At 41.8% G+C, this 10643-nt stretch overlaps 1 protein-coding gene across 6 annotated transcripts in view; it reads right to left on the reverse strand.

Annotated features, from left to right (window-relative positions):
* PDS5B (PDS5 cohesin associated factor B) overlaps nt 1-1184 on the reverse strand; it is a 170391-nt gene extending 169207 nt beyond the window's left edge. For all 6 annotated transcript variants that reach the window (XM_061133534.1, XM_061133533.1, XM_061133535.1 and 3 more), the window contains exon 1: nt 1030-1184. The gene's annotated coding sequence lies outside the window, so the exon portion shown is untranslated. The remainder of the gene's footprint in view (nt 1-1029) is intronic.
* Between the last annotated feature and the right edge of the window lie 9459 nt (nt 1185-10643).

Raw genomic sequence — 10643 nt, forward strand, 5'->3', positions numbered from 1 at the left:
AACTGGACCGCTGCTGAGCGCAGCTTTAACGCATATAACCAAAAGGCAGCCAACAGCTAGAGAACCACACACCAGATCCTTCTCCCGATCAGAAACTTTTCAGGTTGTCACCCAGACTAGAGACTGCACGAACGTCAACTCCTACAGCCGCACACGGCTTGCACGAGTCGTTCCAACTCGGAGGCTTCCTAAAGGAAACCTACCCCCGGGGAAGGACTCCTTCTCAAACCGGGTCCTCGGGTGCCCCCTGCACCAGCTGCGGGAGGCGCGGCGAGCGCGCTTTATATCGCCGGACGCCGGCAAGTAACTGTACGAAAATGTCACTCGGTCGGCCCGCGGTCGCCGCCCGGAGCAGAGGAGCTACGCGGCGCTGGGGACCCGGCGGCTGGGTCGAGGGCGCCGAGGCCCGCACAGCGCTCGGGGTCCAGTCGGGACCCGCGCTCCCCGCCCCTCGCCCGGAAGGGGGGGGGGGGGGATGAAAAACCCGCCCGCCCGAGGAGGATTCAACAGGAGCGCCGCGCCGCCCGCCTGCCGCCCGGGAAACAGCCGCCCGCCCGCCGGCCGGCCGGCCGGGTGCGGGGGGGAGGGGAGGGGAGGGGAGGCGGCGGGGCGCGGGCGGCCGGCACGGACCCCCGGCCGCGCGCAAGGTCACCGCCCCGCCGCCCCGCCGCCCTCGCCGCCGCGGGCGCCCCGGCCCGGCCAGGGCGGCAAGTTTAATTTCCAGTCGGCGGCGGCTGGAGCCCGCGGCGTGGAGGGAGCGCGCCCGCCCCGGGGCCCTCCCCACCCCCACCGCGCAGCCCCGGCCCACGCCCCCGGCCCGCGCCCCGCTCCTCCCGGCGCCGCCGCCGCCGCCGCCGGAGAGCCGACGGCTGCAGCCCCCGATGCCGGGAGGCGAGTCGCGGCTGCCAGGCGGGCGCCGCTTTGAGCCCCGCCAAGACCCAGCCGCGGCGGAGGGGGCTGAAAAAAATGGAGCGCGGCGACCGGAGAGGAGAGACGTTTTCTCTTCCCGTTAACTGAATTGTTTCCTACCTTCGGGTGTCCGCCTCGCTACTCCTCTCACTCCGCCGCTCTCCGGGATCCGCCGCCGCCGCCGCCGCATCCAATCGCCTCCTCCCCCCCTCCCCTTCCGCAGCCAGCCCGGCCGTTCCTCCTCCTCTCCGCTTCAAAATGGCGCCAAGCGCTCTTCGGCGGCTGCTCCAATCGAACCGCCGCGGACAGCACCCGGGGGCAGGCAGAGCGCCGCGTTGGTGCGCAGCGCCCCCTACCGACCGGACCGCCCCGCGCGCGCGCACCCCCGCCGGCCCGCCCGCCTTCCCTCCGCCCCGCCCCGCCCGGAGCGCGTCCCCGCCGCCGCTCCGCCCCGCCCCGCCCGGAGCGCGCGCACGCAGCCACACGGGCACGCCGCCGCTGCAAGACCCGCAGCTGTCAATGCTTTCTCTGCCTCTTAAGGCTTTCTTGACTTTTCCCGAAAACCACACAAATTGTTATATATTTCTAGCTTTATGGATAAAAGTTGGAAATTTTTCAAAACAGTGAAATTCAGTACGAATGTTGTGCTAAGTAAATAAAATTGGTGTTAACTACTTTGCTCCTTTACTTTTGGGATGACGTAGTCATCTCAAAATGTCATAAAATTGCTTTTTTCTCCACTATGTATGTTATGTCTTTAATTAACCCCACAGCTTTCCCATTTTCAGGTATTGTTTAGGAAGCGGGAGGAGGGAGGAACATAGTAATTACATCTGTAACAAAGCATTCCATTCATTCGTTCTATGACAATTGTCGTTATTGGAGAAATAATCTGAAGATCCCCGGACGCCTTCCAGAAGGTGGGTTTCTAACCCCCTTCACCTCCAGAAGGTGCCGTTCCTCCCGCCTTCAACTGTAAGGTGGCATATTAAAGTTGATCTGGCGATTACTATTAGGATGGAGACAGGAAAAAATAACTTTGAAGGCCTCAAAGAAGCTTAGTTGCTAACGAAACTGTTTTATGCAACAGTCAATAGATTTAAAGAAATTAGTAATATAAACCTTCACTTAAAGCAACACTTTGGGAAAATTTGAAAAGTTGGTGTTAAAAGAAAAATAAATTTCTGTGTTAAGGACTTTAAAAAAAAAAATCAACCAAATATGGCAGCAGGATATAAATGGGAAATCTCTGTACCTTCCTCTCAATTTGCTGTACACTTACAGCTGATCTAATAAAAATAATAAAAAGTCCAAAAAATAACCAAGTTGTAATTCATCAGGAGCAATATAATTGAAAGCGGCACCTGTCGGCCCATGCTTCTGTCAGCTTTCCACTAACATTCCACTAAAAGATTATTTTCCTTTCCGTAGAGGTTGGCAGATAAAAGAGACAAGAAGGAGAAAGGCAGTGTGATTTCCACACAGGAAGAAGAGCTAGAAGGGAAAGGATGCCACAAAGGGAAATAAGGGTAAGGGTTCCAAAATGACTTTGCCTACAATACAGCTCGATGCCAAAGCCAGCAAACGTAAGCCTTGCTGACTTTCTTTTTAAATAGTCTTAGAGGTCTCATCTTGTTAAGCTCATTCGGTTAAGTCTTGAAGCATCTTCTTACCTACCTAGTAACCAATGGTACTCCTGATCTCCTATACAGACACTATACAGAAAGTCTTAACTTCTTTTATTCTGAAGAAATCTCTGGGATCTTTGGGAATATGTGTATATATGTGTTATCTACAGACTTGTAGAGTCTTCCAGATTTCCTTGGAGTTAAGTAGCATAGGTCACCATTATAATTGAGGTTCTGAACTGCTGACTGAGAATTCCTGAATGCACTGGGCAGAACAGTCAAAGCAAAAACTGTTCACTCTTATCCAAGGTTAGCACTCAGCAGTGTGTGAAGTCAATGGGCCTGATCCTGGTTAATGAGAGGAAACTACACTTATTTACACTGTAAATCCACACTATCCAAAAGAAATATGATATGAACCATGTATGTAACGTGAAATCTTTTCATTTTAAAGTGAAAAGAAACTAGTGAAGTTAATTTTAATAACATTTTATGTGACAGTATATCCAAAACATTGTCATTTGCATATGTAATCAATATAAAATTTTGTTATTAATATACAATCACAGATAATTTACATGCTTTTGTTCATCTTGTGAATTTTACACTAAAAGCACATTTCAATTTGCATTAGCTATGTTTCAAGTGCTCAATAAGTACATGTGGTGGGTTTTCCTGGTGATCCAGTGGTTAAGAATCTGCCTTGCAATGCAAGGGACAAGGGTTCCATCCCTGCTGTGGGAAGATCCCGCATTCCACACACCCCCTCACCCCTTGCCACCACTGGAGAAAACCAGCATGCAATAAGGAAGACCTACCACAGCCAAAAAATGAAAAAAAAATAAATAAATAAATCTTAAAAAAAAAAAAAGTACATGTGGCTAGTGGCTTCCTATGGTGAAGTACAGCCTGTAGACTCTGGAATCAAAATGCTATTTTTTAGCAACTTGTAATAAATATTCAACATTGTTTCACGGTGTATTTTTTGCAACTGTTGGACTCTTAAGAATTATGCTGGTACCAGTTGAAGTGCATGTATTTAAAATACATAAAAAGAAATGAGGATAATTTGAGACCTCTGGGACAGCATCAAGAGCACTAATACTCACATGATATGGGTCCCTGAGGGAGAAGAGAAAGAGAAAGGGTCTGAGAACATATTTGAAGAATAATAACTGAAAAATTCCCTGACCTATGAAAGGAAACATTCACCCAAGTTCAGGAAGCACAATCCCATTTGCGATTAAACCAAAGAGGAATACACCAACACACAATTGTATTCAAAATGACTAAAATCAAGTACTTGTGAATAATAGTATATATTCATCTAGTATTATGTATATATAGTGTATATATATTATTTTATGCTCATGTTTTTATATCAAACAATGACTTACTCTAAATTTCCTGTTTATATCAAGTATAACATTGGCTTAAATATTTACGAAAGCAAATGAGAATTTATTTAAAGAGCATTATGATTAGCCACTAGAATTAGTGATAATTCTCAGCAAGCAGTTAAATTTAATACTAGAAGCATACTAATAGTAATACATGAGCTCCCTTAAACACATCTCATTTAGAATAAAATATCTTTATATGGTGTTAGAAATCATTAGTAATAGAACAATCTGGCCAGATGACTGAATGGAATAAAAATGAGCACTCTCTCCCTGAATGCCTATTTATATTTTGACTTTTAATTAAGTGTCTGGCATTCAGGGCACCTCCTGCTACTTGTTGACTAGGTGGCTATGAGGCTATGAGGGCACTACCTCTATTTATTCAACCAGACTCACTTACTCAACTTAACCACTTTACTTCTCATTCCTCTGAACTTCTCTGCTTCCCACAACCATGCTGCTTTGGCCCATGACTTCCTTTGCCTGTAGATTTACCCTTCATTTTAATTTTCTTTTTCTCTCCATAGTCTTACCGCCTATGTTATTTACAACTAGAAAATGTTTGCCTCACGATTTTTAAAAAGGGCAAAAAACGAAACACTCTCTATCCTTTTTGAAAGATTTCAGTCCTCTCCCCAAATGGGATATGGATTCTATGTGTATGTGCGTTTTTTTTTTTTTTTTTTTTTTTGGTCAGGTTGCACAGCAAGAGGGGTCTTAGTTCCCTGACCAAGGATGGAACCCATGCCCCCTGCATTGGAAGTGCAAAGTCTTAACCACTGGACCTCCAGGTAAGTCCTTTTCTTTTTCTCTGTGGCATGAGAACTCTTTGCATATGCATATTTTAAAAGTCTATTGTAAGTTCATATCACATCTATCCATTGCAGAGGGGAGACTTCCTTTATATAGAATCAAATGAGGTGTGATTTCTTTTTTTTTTTAGTTTTTAAACACCTTTATTTAGATATGATTTATGTACCATAAAGTTCATCTTTTAAAGTATACAATTCAGTGGCTTTTGGTATATTCACAGATAAGTGCTACTATCACTATAGTCAATTTTAGAACATTTTCATTATCTCAAAAAGAAATGTTTTACTCTTTAACTATCCCGACACTAAGCAATCACTTATCTATGTTCTGTTTCTATAGATTTCCCTACTCTAAACATTTTGCATGAATGGAAGCATACAATTATGCCCCCCCCCCTCTTTTTTTTTTGGCATGCTCAGTCGTGTCTGACTCTTTGTGACCCCAGGGACCATAGTCTGCCCAGGCTCCTCTGTTCATGAGATTTCCCAAGCAAGAATACTGGAGTGGGTTGCCATTTCCTTCTCCAGGGGAGGTGTGATTTCTTATTTAAAAAATGTACTTAATAGTCCTTTATTTACTTGATGGTTGCTTTTCAAATTTTATTTTCAGTTTGTTTATATATATATATGTATATACATATACACATATATAATGGTGTTAGAGCTGGTTAGGAAAGGGTGTCAGAAAGATGCCATGAAAAGATTTTGAGAAGTTTAGGGTTCATAGAACATAGAAATGATCACCTCTTTCAATTTATTTTACATAAAGAAACTGAGATTCAGATAGCTAAATGATTTGTCCAGGGAATCCATAGTCAGGGGAAATTTTTTTAGTGAATCTCATCATCTTCCAATTAATTTAGAAAGCATGTAATTTAAAGGGCTTCCCTGGTGGCTCAGATGGTAAAGAATCTGCCTGCAATGCAGGACACTCAGGTTGAATCCCTGGGTCAGAAAGGTCCCCTGGAGAATAGAATGGCTACCCACTCCAGTATCCTTGCCTGGAGAATTCCAGGGACAGAAGAGCCTGGTGGGTTACAGTCCATGGGATTGCAAAGAGTTAGACAGGAACGAATGACTGACACACACAGACAAGTAATTTAAAAATCTCATTTCATGTTACAAACATGTAATTTATTTTTAAATTAAGTCCCATGTAACAGTCACAAACAAACATAAACATGTGGAAATATTAATAGACTTTTGAGAGGACAAGAAAAATGGATCCTTAAGTGTAGAGTATGATTACTTCAATATTTTCTCTCAAATTTGTTATATATATATATATATAGTATATAAATTACATATTCAATGTATATATATTTTTAGACTTTATTCACTTATTGTGATTAAAGAAATTATAAAATTTACCGTTCTAACATTTTAAGGTGCCCAGTTCAGTAGTGTTAGGCATATTTACATTGTTTGTGAAACAGCTCTCCAGAACTTTTTCATCTTGCAGAATTGAGACCCTATACCCATTAAGCAACAACTCCCTTTTTCCCCTTAACTCCCATTCTATCTTGTTTCTATGAATTTGACTACTTTAGATACCTCATGTAAGTGAAATTATACAGTACCTGTCGTTTCATGAATGACTTCACTCAGCATGATAGATTTTACTTTTCAAGAGTTCCAAAGCTAGATGATTGAGAGATTTTTAAGCAAAATATAATACCTCCTGTAACCATATAAAGAGGAACTTTGTTTCGGAAAGCATTTATCATCAATTCAACCGCAGGAAATTAAATAAAGAGGTATGGCCGTGCTTAGTTGCTCAGTCGTGTCTAGCTCTTTGCGACCCCATGGACTGTATGTAGCCCACCAGGCTCTTCTGTCCAAGTGGATTCTCCAGGCAAGCATACTGGACTGGGTTGCTATGCCCTCCTCCAAGGATCTTCCTAACCCAGGGATGGAACCCAGGTCTCCGGTATTGCAGGCAGATTCAAGATATGGAATTAAGAGCAATTTCACTTGAAAATAATGAGCATGACACAGGAGAGTTTATACTGAAGCTCTGAATATGAGTGCAAAAGTATATTAATTCCTGTGCTTCATATATATATCAATACTCAACCACCAATCTGTGTTTTTATTTTACATAATCAACAAAATCAACACGCCAGTGTAAAATAGCCAAAAACACCAAACCCTGTTGTTACCTTTCTATTCTAGGCAGTTGATTTTTGTGCATGGGGTAATAGCCCAATCTACATCCAACCAAGTTTGTATCACTTTTCATTCCAGGTAAATTCACTTGACTCCTGATAGTTCTCTTCACAGATCTATAAAAAGCATACTTTGTTCTAATACAGGAATTCTGTTTCTTGTCCTGGTTATAGTAGAAACAAATGTAGTAATATTTGAAAATTAACTTCCTTCAGTAGCCAGCAGATGGAGCTGTTGAAAAATGTTGCCATTACTTTAAAAAAAAAAAAAAAAAAAAAAGAGCTAATTTTACTGAAATAAAACCAGTTTTCAGTTCAGTAGCTCAGTCGTGTCCGACTCTTTGCGACCCCATGGACTGAGGCACGCCAGGCCTCCCTGTCCATCACCAACACCCAGAGTTTACTCAAACTCAGGTTCATTGAGTTGGTGATGCCATGCACCCATCTCATCCTGTCGTCCCCTTCTCCTCCTACCCTCAATCTTTTCCAACATCAGGGTCTTTTCCAATGAGTCAGCTCTTCGCATCAGGCAGCCAAAGTACTGGAGTTTCAGCTTCAACATCAGGCCTTCCAATGAATATTCAGGACTGATTTCCTTTAGGATGGATTGGTTGAGAGTCCAGGGGACGCTCAAGAGTCTTTTCCAACACCACAGTTCAAACGCATCGATTCTTCTGCACTCAGCTTTCTTTATAGTCCGACTCTCACATCCACACATGACTACTGGAAAAACCATAGCTTTGACTAGATGAACCTTTGTTAGCAAAGTAATGTCTCTGCATTTTAATATGCTGTCTAGGTTGGTCATAACTTTTCTTCCAAGTAGCAAGCATCTTTTAATTTCCATGGCTTCAGTCACCATCTGCAGTGACTTTGGAGCCCCCGAAAATATTTTTCTGATGTGTAAATAATGAGTTTACTGTAAAGGAATCTGAAAATGCAGTAAAGATTAAAATGAAAAAGAAATCAATCATAATCATGCCACCAGATGAAGTTACTTTTAATGCTTTTAATATATTCTATTCATATATATGTTATAAAATATAATTTTATGTTATATGTTAATAACATAAATATATTTTATATATGTTATAAAATATAATTATACTATAAAATAAATATGTTATAAAATATAATTTCATATGTATTTTAATGTAAATTTAATATATCAGGCATACATTAATAATGTTTTATAATCTGCCATCTCTCCTTGAAAACATCAGATATTTGTTTATACAGAAATCTCCAGGGATAATATTTAAAATATATGCAACTATACAGGGCACGCAAGGACCAGTCAGACAGATACAGGCTGTAACTTGAGCAAGATGCTGAATACTCTCTGCTGTGCCAGACATTCACCCTCTAGTTGAGGACAGTGGGTAAAGTCTGCAGGGTGACAGGGAGGGGCTGGAGAACCCAAGGGGGAAGGAGAGTAGTCCAGGTGCCAGGAATGTGACCATAGAACAACCTTATAGAAGTATTTCATTATTTCAACTGATACAACCACGGCATTGCACCATAGCTGAACTATCAGCTCCGAAACATTCAGCAAAATATACAGATCATCCCCAACCTGTGGTTCAACTTATGATGTTGAGTTTGAATCTAGTGATGTGGGTATGGTACTCTCGCGGTGCTGGGCAGAGGAAGCAGGCCACAGTCATATGATCACGAGGATAAATAACCTATATACTTACAATCATTCTGGACCCATATGACCTTTCTTTTTTTCACTTTCAGTACAGTAATCAATAAATTACAGGAGATATTAAACACTCTATTATAAAGTAGGCCTTGTGTTAGATTTATTTTGCCCAACTGTAGGCTAATGTAAGTGTTCTGAGCACATTTAAGATAAGCTAAGCTGTGATGTTCAAAAGGTTCAGTTCAGTTCAGTTCAGTCACTCAGTTGTGTCCGATTCTTTGGGACCCCATGGACTGCAGCACGCCAGGCCTCCCTCTCTATCACCAACTCCTGGAGTTTACCCAAACTCATGTCCATTGAGTCAGTGATGCCATCCAACCATCTCATCCTCTGTCGTCCCCTTCTCCTCCCACCTTCAATCTTTCCCAGCATCAGAGTCTTTTCAAATGAGTCAGTTCTTCGAATCAGGTGGCCAAAGTACTGGAGTTTCAGCTTTAGCATCAGTCTTTCCAGTGAATTTTCAGGACTTATCTCCTTTAGGATGGACTGGTTGGATCTCCTTACAGTCCAAGGGACTCTCAAAAGTCTTCTCCAGGATAGGGGTATTAAATGCATTTTTGACTTAATGATATTTTCAACTTACAATGGGTTTATCAGGCTGAAACCCCACTGGAAGTTGAGGAAGATATGTACAAGAATACACAAACTTAAAGGAGTTCTAGGAAGGAGTTTTGGAGAAGGAAATGGCAGCCCACTCCAGTGTTCTTGCCTGGGGAATCCCAGGGACAGAGGAGCCTGTTGGGCTGCTGTCTCTGGGGTCTCACAGAGTCGGACACGACTGAAGTGACTTAGCAGCAGCAGCAGCAGCAGCAGGAAGGAGTCTGAGTAGCTTGGGAACAGTTGTGGAAGAAAAATATATCACTACATTCCCTTTGGTACCATGATTGTGTATTTAATGTTAAAAAGATTTTTAAATAAAGTATCATGAAAAACTTTCAGGTGAATAAATACACACTTATATCATTACTTTAGTGATCATATACTACTATTTCCTGTGTAGCTATACCATAATTTACTTAATGAACCTCTATTGTTGAGCAGATCAGTAATGAATTGTAACATAAAATATGTCTAAATTCATGCATTCACAATATATTTTTTAAATAAAAACACTTTGTCACTGCTGGAGGTTGCTAATGAACCAACTCATTATTTTGGAATCTGGCAAATAAAGAGGAAGAATCCGTCATTTAACCTGCCCGTCGTGTATAAACTATAGCAGTGGATAATCAAATAGTTTTCTGTGAACAGAAGTAGTCCAGCTAATAAATGAAGAAGGAATGATAGAACTAGAATAACATCATATTTTGAAATCAAAGTGAAAATCATAGAATCAGACACTGAACAAATACCTGCTAACATCACCTAGAAAGACAACTGAACATTAGATGCTCCCTGACTGAAGAACGTTAACTGTACCTATTCAGTAATATTGCTGAATAACCCAACCTGAATCTGATCAAGTCTCTAGATGCAAGTACCAGTTTACAAGAAATATGGAGGGACATAACGTGATTTCTTAAATTCCAAGGGTTAACACCAAAACCAAAGGAAACAAAAACAAAAACAAACAAATGGGACTACAACAAACCAAAAAGCTTCTGCACAGTAAAGGAAACCATTAACAAAATGAAAAAAGCAGTCTACAGAAAGGGAGAAAATATTTGCAAGTCATATATCTGATAAGGGATTAATATCCAAAATATATAAAGATCTCAGGCAACTAAATAGCAAAAAAAAAAAAAAAACAAACACCTGATTATAAAATATGCAGGTGAAATGAATAGACATTTTTCCAAAGAAGACGTACATATGGGCAATAGGTACATGAAAAGACACTCGACATCCCTAATCATTGCTACTACTGCTAAGTCACTTCAGTTGTGTCCAACTCTGTGCAACCCCATAGACGGCAGCCCACCAGGCTCCCCCGTCTCTGGGATTCTCCAGGCAAGAGTACTGGAGTGGGTTGCCATTGCCTTCTCCGTCCCTAATCATTAAGGACCTACAAATCA

This window comes from Dama dama, chromosome 30 (genome assembly GCF_033118175.1).
Source record: "Dama dama isolate Ldn47 chromosome 30, ASM3311817v1, whole genome shotgun sequence".
NCBI classification, from domain to species: domain Eukaryota; kingdom Metazoa; phylum Chordata; class Mammalia; order Artiodactyla; family Cervidae; genus Dama; species Dama dama.